Below are 14,401 nucleotides of genomic sequence, written 5' to 3'. Positions count from 1 at the left end.
TCTATTGCTATCATGGATTGCCAAAGGATATTATATCGAATAGGAGGACTCAATTTATATCAAGATTGTGGAGAATCCTATGTAAGATTTTAAAGGTGGATATATAGCTCTATTTGGCTTTTCATCCTCAAACTAATGGACAAACGGAATGGGTGAATTAAGTCTTGGAGTAGTATTTGAAGTATACCATCAACTATCATCAAGATGATTATACATCTCTTTTGCTTTTGGCAGATTTTGCATACAATTATTTGATACATTCTTCTACTCATCAAACACCTTTTTTTTGCTAACTATGATTATTATTCACATCTTGATACTTTTGACTTTTCAAAAGTTAATAATTCTATAATAAAAAAATTAGCAAATCATTTTTTAGAGCTACATACAACAATAAAGATACAATTAAAGGAAGCTCAATAATGAAAAAAGACCAATCCAGATGCCTATTGCAAGGCATAACCACAATTCAACATAGGTGATAAGGTAGGATTACTTTGTCGTAATATCAAGACTACTTGTCCTTGTGATAAGTTAGACTATCATAGATTGGGACCTTTTTTTATTTATAAACAAATCAATCCTATTGCTTATCTATTATATCTATTGGAGTCTATGAAGATCCATCTTATATTTCATGTGTCCCTTTTTCAACCGTATGAGATAATGAATATCTTGAGAAGAAGACAAATGCCACCTCTTCTAATAGAAGTGGATAATAATCAATAGGTCAAGGTGGAAGGAAACTTAGATTCAAGGCAGTGTCGAAATACATTAGAATATCTTATTCATTGATATAGATATGATATTAGCAAATTCATATGGAAGCCAACAAAGAATTTTGTAAATGCAATAAAGAAGGTTGAGGCCTTTCATTGATAACATCTATCAAAACCAAGATGAAGAATTGAAAAGATCCATGAAAGATGATGATTACTTCTCATAGAACTTGTCCTTAGAAAGAAAGATAATATCATAGACATATACATTTATTTCAATAGTTACTTATATGATTAGATAGAAGTAGATAAATATAGATTAATTTCATAAAGTCTTCTAAAAAAGCTTCCTAAAAGCTTCATAGATGTAATTTTGACTTTAGATGTGTTTGTAGGTTAGAAACTTGACCAACAAGTTGATCATGTGTCGGTAGCTTGTGAAATAAATTAACTCCATATAATAGCTTATGGAACAAGCTAACTATGTAGCACATGTATAGATAACTTGTCTTGCAAGTTAAGACATTTGGCTAGCAAAGTCAACACATGTTAGAGGTCTTATTAAATATCTCCATGTCGTTCTTAATTAAAGAACATATATGGAGGCAAGAGTGAAGCCTTCTTCACTTTTATCAATGCCTTTCCAATCCTTAGTCTTGTTTCAAGACTCTCTAATCTTCTTATTTTTGGCAATAACCATTCTAGTTCAATATTATATCATCTTTGAGTGACTTTCTAGTTCCTTTCAGTGATACAAGAATGTATTGAAGTTTTTCTTTCTTCAAGATTTATATCCTTAACAAGTCTATTCTAATGCCATATTTTTGAACTTGCAATGTCAAATCTACAAGCTTTCAATTGTCTTGGCTAGCTCTCCACCACCACGATAATGATACAATGTCGGATAGAGAGAATTTGCCTCAAGAAAATGCTAGGCTACTAATTGTCATTAATTGTTCAATCAAACTTCAAAATAAGGAAAGCCTTAAGTTTAAATATATATATATATATATATATACATATATTTTAGAAATTATACCAAATACATAAGCCTCAAGTAAAAATAATACAAAAAATATGATAAAATCCTCTAAAACCTTATATATCCTTGTATAGAAATTTTTCTAAACTTCAACACCTCATATCTCTAAATCCAACCATTCAAACAAATTCAAATTTTACATGAGATACTAATATATTCTTATAAACTTTTATAATAAATTTCAATTACAGATTCATTGCAAAACTTGAGATAACTTGAAAATCCTAACTGTCACTCTAAACCCTTATTTTTATATACCCACGTGTAATTTTCTTCATATCTTAAAAAATATAAGCTCAAATACCACGAAATTTCTATGTTTAGCTTTTTAACACAAAATTTTACATTCTTTATAGAGTTTGAGCTAAAAATTTGTCCAAAAGAGAAATTATGGTTCTAACCATCACTATTAACAAGATTGCTCACTTACTACCTTTGATTTGGAAGTGTTGCCTTCAACTCCCTATGACTCTTTCCCATGAACTCCAAAAACAATAATTCTTTCATAAAAGATGTAGGCCTTAAAATTGCTATTCCAGTCACATCTTTTGATCTTCAAAGCTACTGTATAACTCCTTGTATCTTCAAAAGAGTAACAATATATCTTAAATTAATACCTTAACTTGAAATGGCTATAGCTTCTTCTTCTTAACTCCAAATCTTCTATTTTTTGTACACAAATTATAGCCCAAATCCTAAACTTTACAATCTTAGCTTCTAATTCCCAAATGTCATCTTTAGAGTCATCAAATTTCTTGTTAAGGTCGAAGGCAGCCTCCTTAATGTCCATTGGACATAGTATTCGACCAATAAGGATGAAGTTTTCCATTCCTTGCCTTCATCCGACCATGCCTTACTTTCATCCCTTCCAATTAACTTTCTATTAGTTTAGATTTTCATCCTTAGGCTTCTACCTTCTCCCAAGAATTCATACTAAATATTGAAGTCATATATATATATATATATATATATATATATGCCAAAATAAAAATAAGTAAAAAAAAAAAAAGTAAAGTTTCTTATATCAACTCCTTTTAATTTAATCTACTAACCACTCTAACACACATTTAGATTTACTAATATATAATATATTTTTACTAATTTTTACATATTATAAGTATTTACAGCATAACAACGGATTAATAATTCCAAATTTGTTCCACATAGGAAGTGACAACTTGATGTGCCTTTAAGGCAATATCTTATGAACAGACAATTCTAAATGTCTTTTCCATTCTCACATCTATTATCATCCTGAACTAGTATCTCTAGAACCTCAAACACACACTTTTTAGCTATTGTAAACATATCCTCATATTGAATGAGTATCAATAGCAAGCTGGCTATTAATACAAGGAGAAGAACAAAACACCTTGCAATAACAACGGATGAAGCATTCTCCCCTAATGCCACTCATCTATGCCTATAAAACAAAAAATTCAAATGAAAGAAAAACATGGTAAAATGATTCCAACTTCCTCCTTACACCTTAGCATTATTATGTGGTAACATGACTATATGGTAAAAAATAGGAATAAAGATGTTATCATAAAAGAACCTAGAAGGAAGATGTAACAAAAAATAATGATAAATAATAGGAAAGACGTAAAAATTTTAGTCTTAATGTTGTCTTTATTTGAAGGAACTTCTATTTGTTTTGAAAGAGTACAAATGCCTCAAATTAAAGTAAATTAGATAATTAAATAATATAGGCATCTTTAAGAAAAATTTAACAATAAATTTAAGAAAAAATTACCTCAAATTATCAAAAAGTGGTACCCCAAGATGACCAGTTGTGAACCTAGGTCAAAATCAAACCTTGAGGCTAGAAAGTTGATGCAGTGTGGAAGTTGGTGATTAAGTTGAAGTTGATTTTTGTGGAAGTTTTGGGGAGCATTGGTGGGAAGGAGAAGGGGACCATTGGCAAGATGAGGAACACATAACCTTGTGTAAAGATTGAGTAGATTTAGTGTTCCAAGATACTGTTGGAGCTGCCCAAGACAAGGTGCATGACACAGCCAAAGCTGCAGGCGACAAGGCTAACAAAGCTGGCAATGTAGCTGGGGAGAAATGGGAGCAGACGAAGCACGGTGCTCCTGACGCTGCTGGTGCGGCGCAAGGCAAGGCAAATGACGCTGGAGGCGCGGCTGGCGAGAAATGGGAGCAGGCGAAGCAGGGTGCCGCCGATGCCGTCGGTGCTACGCAGGACAAGGCAAGCAAAGTAGCAGGAGCAGCTAGCGACAAGGCTTCACATGCCGATGACGTGGCTGGCAAGAAGTAGGATTACAAGAAGCAAGCGTCATCGGAAGCCGCACAAGCGGCATCCGACAAAGCGGCGGAGGCGAAGGATAGCGCAGGCGGTTTGTTGCAACAGGCAGGGAATGCAGTGAGCAATGCCTACCAGAGCGTGAAGGAGGCAGTGACTCCGAAGCAGTAGACAGGGAATGTGGTAGAGACGGGATGTGGATGGAGGATAGGATCCTATGTGGATGTGTATAATGTACAGAGAGATGATTCAATTGGATAATACAATTGTGAGTTTCACACATCTGGATGCCTGAAGTGGATTTGGTGGAAGCGTGGATGCACGTATTGGGGAGAGTTGGGAAGCAAGGTGTGATGAAGAAACAAGCTGGATGGCATGGCCTGTGATGAGTGATTACATGTGAAGAGCGCTTTCCTGTGATGTCGAATGCGGAGGGGTTGTTGGGAGTTGGATACTGCAGGTCCTGGAGTGGTACTTCAGATCTGGTGAAGACGGGGGGCGTGCATCTGAATCGGCTAGTGGCTCGCATAAGTGCATCGCATGGATGGGTGTCTCGACAGAGGAGACGGGCGGTGAGGACAGAGAACTCAGAAAAATGTCGCGCTTCTTTAGTGCGTGCATGTTCCCCATTCAGACGGTAGAGCATGAGCGGCGCTGTATACAGAAATTTCTCAGCTATGCGTGAGAATGTGACGCACGAGGTGTGGTGCCTCGCATAGTTGTTCCTGACTGTCGCATTAGTTTCATCAATTTGCCCTTACGAGCTGAACTAGGACGGAAATTGGATATACCTTTGGTTGGGAGCAGAGACGATGTGACAGTGGAGCAGATGGGAATGAATGGAAGAGCGATGGAATGGAGTTCCGGTGTTTTAAGAATGCCAGCTCATGAGTACAATTAACTTTCAAACGAATGATATGTGAATGTAAATGATAAACTATTGTGGTAATTCTGAGGCAGTTTGGTGTCTGAGTTCATTACAAGCACTAAAATTAACAGTACATGATGCTTTCGGTACATCTTCCTTCCTTAGAGAGATTGAATGTATTATATTTTGCAAAAATTCATCCCTTTTTTGTCAACCACTACAAACATTGGAGATGTCCTTGGATGTTTCACACTTAATGTGAGAGTGAAAATGGAGAGGAGAGAATGGAAGATTGGTTGAAGAAAGGAAAAGTTTTTGAAGAAAGGAAACACAATGAGGACAAGTGATGCATGAATGAGTGATGGATGAGTGTAACAGGGAAACTATTGTGGTAGTTTTGGAATAATGTAGTATTTGAGGTGGATGCAAGTACCAAAAGTGTGCAATTCTTAGGTTTATTCTTCCTTCTACAACAAGGTTGACTAGAATGTGATATGTAAATATTTCTAAGAATGAATTTAAATCATAAAAGAATTATGAATTCTTTTTCATTAAAGATGAAAACTAAAAAAGACCACTTCTAGATAGAAATGTGCCTATGAAGTCGGCTTGAGTAAATCCATCTGCATATTAGAAAGAGCATAACCTTAAGTAGAACTTAACTTATTGTAAAAACCCTTGAAATTTTGATCTTGTTCCATCAAACTTCTCAAGTATACTACTTCTTATATCTCTTGAGCTTGTAGAAGTAAGACTCCCTAAATTTGGTTGTCAGGCTGATTGACTTATTTTCCTCAATTGTATAACTTCTTCATATAGACTTTGGACTTCTTCCATAGGTATAGAAGTAGTGCTCCTATGGTTGACATTGGTGATGCATAAAATTTCTGCCCTATGAATGTTGACAAGCTCGTGAAGATCCGCAATAGTTATAAATCTATTCTCACTTCCGCTAAGAGTAGCATCTATAATCTTTCTTTCCATAGACAACTCAAAAAAATCTAAAAAGATAAATTAGAGGAAGGTAATCTGCAACCATGCATAAAAATATCCACAAAGAGAGATAATCTACTTTCTTTGAGGAAAAGACCAATGTTAAAAAATAAGATTTTTTGTACAAAAGTAGATAGTCTACAACCTTCAAAATATAAGAATAAAAGTAGAATAATCCATTCATTTCTAAAAAAATACATAAATAGTATGTTAGCACTCTTATCAAACATTCAAGGACATGAATCTTGAAGAAAAAAAATCCTCAATATGCACTTCTATCACTAAAAGGAACTACAAAGTCACTCAAAGATGATATAATATTGAATTGGAATGACTATTGCCAAAAATAAGAAGACTAGAGAGTCTTCAAATAAGACTAAAGACTACAAAGGCATTGATAAAAATGAAAAAGGCTTCACTCTTGTCTCCATATATACTCTCTAAATAAGAGCTACGTTGTCGTGTTGTGACACGATTATATGATAAAAATATGACTAAAAATGAATTTTTAATTAATACTCTATTATATTAGTTCAACAAGAATTCAAAATATTTTAATAAGGCTTAAATGAATAGCCTATTTTATTGTCATAATAGCAAGTAGATAAAAGTTAGTTAGTATTTTTACCTCTTAGGATATAGAAACTCTTTTATTGCCTTAGAAAGGCCATTAATTGATAAAATCAGCATAGAAGAAGTAAATGGTTAGTATAGTTGATACTAGGATTAAGTTAAAAGTAGGATTGGACTAAAAAAATCCTAAGGATAGATTAGATTGATGTCCGGGGGTCGGTTGTTTGTGAGCCAGGGTCAAAAATAGACCTCTAGTCACTAAAACGACTGCCTAGGGCAAATTTGGGATTCATTCAATGCTTAGAGATTAGGATTTGAGAGTTATCTAGAAGCTCTTTCAAAAGGCATAAGGTTTATTTTTGTAGGATTTTTGAAGACTGAGCAATTATTGTTCAAAGTCAAGGTTTATATTGGTGAATTGGGTTTTATATAATATAACTAGGGCTAGCAATTTTGGCTAGTTCGTACAATGAGTGTAGCATCTACGGTTCGAAATTTGATATTGTTTGGATTATTAAGTGTGCTAAGTGTATACAAAATTTTGTAATAATCTAATGGTGTGATTTAGAGATATCTAGTTTTTAGCACAAGAGGGTTTCAGAAGTTGGTAATTCGGGGTTGGTTAGAATTTCTATGATATCTAGAGATCTACTAATCGGATCAAGGTGAAATTTGGCATGGTGTTGAAAGACTTGAAGATCAAGCTGTACACCAATTTTGAGCTAAATTAATAGTTAAAGAAGGAGAAATCACTACTAGGATTTTTGCTTCACTTTTCAAATTGGTGGCTGAGTGACATCAATGCATTTTTTAGAGGTTCTCTCACAATCTATAAGTTGGATTGGATTGAAAATTCTCAAGCTTATAGAAGACTTATATTGACAATTGCATGCAAAATTCTACATCAAGTGGACAATCAAATTAGAAGTTACAGCCTATTAAAGCTCATTAATTAGAATTGGGGCTTATAAGAAAAAACTAAATTGCTTAAATACGAAAGTAACAAGGTAATTGAAGTTTGTGTGTGATTGGAGCTACTAAAAATATTATTTTTTAATAATTTTGAATCAAAATTTATATTATATTCTTTTCATATGGGTGAAACCTATTAGGATTTTTTGGATGTTTGTGAAACACAACCTCACCTTCCACAGCTAGGTGCCTGGTGCATTCCCAAGCAAGTCAACATGTAATACAATAATGTGGTGATATTCTATAGAGCCTCCAATATGTGTTGATTATGCTAGTTAAATATCATAATTTGCAAGGCAAGTTATCTATGTATGCATTACATAGTTAGCTTGTTCCACAAGTTATTATATGGAGTTAACTTATTCCACAAGCTACCAACATATGATTAACTTGTTGGCCAAGTTTCTAACTTTTGAATACATCTAAAGTCAAAATTGTATCTATGAAGCTTCTAAGAAGCTTTTCTAGAAGACATTATGAAATTAATCTATATTTATTTACTTCAATCTAATCATATATGTAACTATTGGAGTAAATGTATATGTCTATGACAGGACCTTATAAATTGGATAGTATTGTTTCTCAAAGCTTTATAGAAGAAAACCAACAGGCCTTCTATTCAACAATGGCATAGCAATTAAGGCCTCTTTAATGTATCCCATTCTTCTATTAGAATTTTTAAAGTATCAATCTTGTATATGATAAATTCTAGAGTAGGATATATTTACAATAGGATGGAATTAGTAAGCTAAATGAATCTAAATTAAAATAAAACGACATTAAGTTAAAGTTTGACAAAAATCCAATAGGATGAATTTTATTCAAAAATAAATTTTTAAATGGATGAAATTATAATAGATGAGAGTGTGGCATAGATAAGTTTTCATTTGTTGATGAAAAATCCTTCATATATAAAAATTTATTTACAAATGATAAATTGTATTGAAATAGGAATAAGTCGATAGATGAAGGTTTATATAAATTATATAAATAAATTATGAAAGAATTAAAAGCTTAACTTTAATTTATATTATATGCATGGTTGTTTATGGATTGTTCTAGTATTTAATGAAGGCAGTTTAACAAGTTTAAAGGGGTCTTTGGCAAGAATTTAAGTAAGCAAAAAAAAAAAAAAAAAAATGTAAAAATCTAAAATTATTTTCTCAAGTCATAAAAGTTTTTTGAGTTTTTATGTTGTATGTATGATATATGAATGTTCTTGTATTTCACATGTTAATAGTATCTTAATGCTTAAGTCTTATTTAGAGAGATTAAGAGGGAATTAATTGAAACTTAAGCATAAAGTTCTCATAAATAAAATATGTAGAAAACTAGAAGTTGAGAATTAGAATAAACTACCAATAAGAGGGTTTGTTTTAGCTCACATCTGGTTTTAGCCAAAATTTCTTTACCCTCACAAAGATTACAATACAACACAAAAATTCACACTTTACAAACTTCTTCAAGACAATAAGCTCATCATGACTAGATGCATGCTTCAATAATCTTATACTTTAATCTTCACCATCTAGCTGCTATAATTTATGTCACATCGTATGACAACATTCTTTATGTAGAAGAATTATAAAATTCTCACACTAAGCACCTAACATTAGCATAAGGTGACTTCAAAACTAAGCAACAAGACTAGTCACATGAGGGGGTGATCATTTGTTCACATGGCCAAAACAAGGATGTAACATGGTGGGCGTTATGTACTAAGAGAATGAGACAAAGGTAAAAAAGATAAAAAAAAAAGAAAACAAAAGGTGGTTGATGAGTGGAGAGCAACAACAATACAATGCAAGACAGAAGCATCATCATGCCATCAAACATGCTCCATCTAGCCAGAAGTTAATGATGGCCAATAGATGCGATACTAAATGAATGGACGGACGTCTACTTGAAACACATGAAGATGTACGAAGGAGAGGGAGCAACATGATATAATCCCTGTTGAAGAACAACAAGTACTTGCTTAGTTACAATCACATAAAGTTTAAGCATAGTATGTTGCTAATAGTAAAAAAGCAGCAAAGAGGTAAAGTAAGTTATTGTGGTGGTACCAAGGCTTTAGTAAGATGAGGTAGAAATGGATGTTATATCAAATGGATGGAAGTTTCCTCGTTGGTGCGTAAACCACCACCTATAAGTCAAGAGTGTTGGAAGTAAGAATTATCTTCCTCCACACTTTCTCTTAGAGTACAATCTTTGCTGGTGCTAAGTATTTGTAGCCTTTAGATTTTTTTTTTTTAATAGGTTATGGGCCCACTCACATTTTCTTGAGTGTCTTTTGAAGTGTTTGAAGTATTTTGTAAGTGTGGATTAGATCAAGTTGTTGTTGCTAATGTTAGGCATTAAAAGTACCTAACTTTCGGATTCAGATTTAGATCTAGATCTTGATTTGCTCTTACTTGTTGTTAAGAGCGTTTTGGTGTTCTTGGTTGGTTTATCACCTAAAGGAAAACTTTGCATTGTAATATTTCTGAGATAGATCCTTGATGACCTTACTTTATAATTTCATGTCCTAAAGTTGCTGATTGTCCTTAAAAGGCCTCTTTTGGTGTAGAGAGGTGATTTGTGAATATAAGAGAGATATTTGAGTAACAATTTAGATTTGGGAAGGTCACGAGACTTGTGAGAAGTCTTAGAAGTGAATTTGAGAGTGTTTATGAGAGTTAAAACACTACTTTGTTCACAAAGAAGGATTATGGAATTCTGAGGTAGCAAAACCTTTTTGCTGATTTTGGGAGCATTAGGACTTCTTCTTATAATCTTTTTTGATACAACTCTTCTTTAGATATGGCATCAAGTGAAGGTGAAGGATTGAAAGTTATTGTGAAGTTTAGAGGTAAAAATTTCTACCATTGGAAGGTCAAAATGGAGCTTTTGTTGGCATCTTTGGATCTTTGAGATATTGTAGATGAAAGTGAAGAGGTTCCAAGCAAAGATGTTGATATGAAAGAGAAGAAGGAGTTCAAACGTCGTGAAAAGAAGTTTTTGGATTGATTGCAACAAATATGGATGAAGCCAACTTCTCTCACATTATCTCTTGCAAAGGACCAACGGAAGTATAGAAGCCTCTGTGCAACATTTATGAGAACAAGAACTTATCCAACATCATTTATACAAGGAGGAAGTTCTTCACTTGTAAGATGGAAGAAGGTGAAGACCTCATGGCTCATGTCAATAAGGTAAAGGCTCTTACAAACAAACTAGCAATTGTTGACAAGCCTTTAAAAGAAAGTGATATTATCATGACCTTGCTAATGAGCCTTCCCAAATCCTACAACTACCTTATTGTGGCACTAGAGTCCATCAAGGTAAAAGAACTTATAATGGACTATGTGACAGCAAGACTTCTCTATGAAGTAACGAAGAAGAAAGAAAAGGAGCTCCAAAGTGAAGTTTCAGTATTGTATTCACGTCAAGGCAAGGGCAACTATCCAAATCAACGAGGTAAATTCAAATCTTGCTTCATTTGTGGCAAAATAGGCCATTTTGCTCGAAATTGCTACAAAGACAAAAAGATGAAGAAGGAGAATGCAAATAGTGTACAAGACGAGTTTGGAGGACAAGATTATACATTCATGGCAACAAATGGGACCTCTATGGCTGCCATGTTAAGATGGATTGTGGATTCAGGTTGTTCCAAGCATATGACACCTTATAAGTATTCATTTGATACTTATGAAGATATTCCAACATCAAATGTGGTGTTGGCACATAGTGGTACATGTGAAGCCATTGGAATTGGCTCTATTATGGAGGAGGTGGTTGTGGATGGACAAACCAATCGGATCAGATTCAAAAATGTCCTTCATGTGCCTAAGATGAAGCAAAACCTTCTTTCGGTGAGTAAACTTGTAATGGAAGGTTTTAAAGTTTAATTTGACATGAATGGATGTTTTGTAAGATCATTGAGTGGAGACAAGGTTTTCAAAGGCTTGAAAGATGGAAATTTTTACTACCTCATTTGTAAGAAGGTGAATGGAGTGGAGGTAGCTGCATTTGCTGAGTTTACATCAAACAAAGACAAGTTGAATATATGGCATCATTGCCTTGGCCATTTGAATGTGAAGAATATGAAAGAGCTCAAGACCATGGTAAGTGGCTTAGATCTTGGAAATATAAGCCAAAATGCAAAACAACTTACATGTGAAGGATGCATACAAGGTAAACAACAAAGGGCCTCATTTCCAAGGAGTGTAGCAACACGTGTTACCAAGTTGCTGGAGATTGTCCATTCAGATGTATGTGGACCTATGAAAAATACAAGTATTGGAGGATCAAGGTTTTTCCTCACTTTTATTGATGATTATTCAAGAAAGATTTGGATCTATATTCTTAAAGCCAAGAGTGAATGCTTTTGGAGGTTTAAGGAGTTTAAAGCACTTGTTGAAAAATAAAGTGAATGCAAGATCAAGGTGCTACGTACAGACAATAGAGGTGAGTACATATCTAAGAAATTTGATGTTTATTTGAAGAATGAAGGAATTGCTAGACAAACCACAACTCCGTATACTCCACAACAAAATGGTGTTGCTGAAAGGACAAATCGAACCATTGTAGAGATGGCAAGGAGTATGTTACATGCTCAAAACCTTAGCTATGAATTTTGGGTGGAAGCTGTGGTGAATGCAGTATATACAAGAAATAGATGTCCAACAAGTGCTCTTGCATCAATGACACCACAAGAAGCATGGAGTGGTAGACAACCTTACATTTTCCATATGATGACCTTTGGTTGCATTGCATATGCAAAAACACCTAATTGTATGAGGTCCAAACTTGATGCAAAAGGTACAAAGTGTGTATTTCTTGGTTATTGTGAAGGTACTAAGGCATATAGGCTAATGTGCTTGGAAACCAAGAAGATCATCAAAAGTCGTGATGTTGTGTTCTTAGAGCACAAGAGTGCTTATGAGCACTTGGAGATGTGTCGAAGTGGGAGTAATGGTGTGTTTGTGGACACATCTTTGAATTCAGCAAAGAAACTAGAAGACGAAGACAATGAAGATGATGAAGATGAAAAGCCAAAGAAGGTTGAAAAGATGAAGGCTCCTATAATTGATAGGACTAGCAATGAAAGAAATGAAGATGTTGAAGATTAGGATGATAACAATGATGAAGACTTCCAACCATTGAGTGAAAAACAACAAGGTTTAAGAGTTGAAAAAGAACAAGGTGAATGTTCTTCAATCAATGAAAGGAGATATCTTTTGAGAGAAAGAAGGCAATGTGGCGAATGGTGGAAGGATCACATATTCCCTCAAGTAAGTGAAGAAAATGCAAATGTTGCTCTTCTTGCTGATCCATTGTCTTTGTGTGATGCTATGAAGAGTGAAGATGCAATCAAGTAGGAGAAGACTATGGAAAAAGAGTACCAATCTCTTATAGACAATGGTACATGGAAATTGGCACCTCTTCCACCAAATCGATCTAGTGCTGATTGTAAATGGGTGTTTAAGACTAAAAGAGATGCAATGGGTGTGGTGGTGAGGAACAAGACAAGATTAGTTGCCAAAGGATACTCATAAGTTGTTGGAATTGATTTCAATGAGACTTATGCACCCGTTGTCAAATTCACCACCATAAGGACTATTGTAACAATTGGGGCAGTAATGGATTTGGAAATACACCAAATGGATGTGAAGACGGCCTTTTTGAATGGAGAATTGCAAGAAGACATCTACATGGACCAACCTCAAGGATTTGTACAACAAGGTAAAGAACATCTTATTTGCAAATTGAAGAAATCTTTATATGGATTGAAACAATCACCAAGGGCATGGTACCATGTCTAAGGGTGGACTAATCCATTAAAAAAAACGGTAAACAAGATATTGAGGTACTTAAAAGGATATGTGTTCTTTATTGGAGTGGAAGCCATTTCATAGAATTGCAAAAGACAACCTATTATTGCAAGATCAACGATGGAGGCAGAGAACATGGCAGTAAATCATTGTGCAATAGTGGCATGTTTGATTAGGCAACTCTTAGAAGACATTGGAGAAGTGCAATTAGAAGCAACTCTCATTATGTGTGACAATCAAGGATGTCTTATATTTGCCAAGAATCCAAAACACTATTCAAGGAACAAGTACATTGATGTTCAACATCATTTTATACGAGAGAAGATTGAAGACGGAATAATAGGTCTGAAGTCTTGTGCTACAAATGACATACTTGCTGATGTGCTTACAAAGGCATTGGTCAAAGATAGACATCATGACTTCATTTAAAGATTAGATTAAAAGCCTTTTGAATATTAGCAAAGTGGGAGTATTGAAGAACAGCAAGTACTTGCTTAGTTACAATCACATAAAGTTTAAGCATAGTATGTTGCTAATAGTAAAAAGGTAGCAAAGAGGTAAAGTAAGTTATTGTGGTGGTACCGAGGCTTTAGTAAGATGAGGTAGAAATGGATGTAATATCAAATGGATGGAAGTTGTATCGTTGGTGCGCAAACCACCACCTATAAGTAAAGAGTATTAGAAGTATCTTCCTCCAAACTTTCTCTTAGAGTACAATCCTTGCTGATGCCAGGTGTCTGTAGCCTTTAGACTTCTTTTTCTTCAATAATATGAACACCAGAATCCCGATCCACTCCTAACTATCTAGTTTAGGCAAGAGAGAGGAAAAGGGCACACATGGACATGGCAAAGCGCAAGCAGTAAGCGAGAGAAGCAAGAAAGACGACCAGAGCGAGGCGAGAACAGATAGCACAGATAGAGAAGAAAATCTCCAGTTCCAGAGAGGGGCAGAGGCGAGCACATGCTCACAACAGTGAAGGTACCGAGCTAGTGCGATCGGGTGACAATCGTGAAGAGATAGTCAAGTGAATACAACAAGACAAGGAGGATGAGCAAGGTGAAAGTAAGACGCAATCGAGTGAAACGACGGATCAGGAACAAGGTCAATGCTCTGGGTTTTCACCACGGCAGAAATACCACTCCAGGACGTGC

This window comes from Physcomitrium patens, chromosome 3, assembly GCF_059467195.1.
Source record: "Physcomitrium patens ecotype Gransden chromosome 3, ASM5946719v1, whole genome shotgun sequence".
NCBI classification, from domain to species: Eukaryota; Viridiplantae; Streptophyta; class Bryopsida; order Funariales; family Funariaceae; genus Physcomitrium; species Physcomitrium patens.
Note: the sequence above shows the minus strand (reverse complement) of the source record.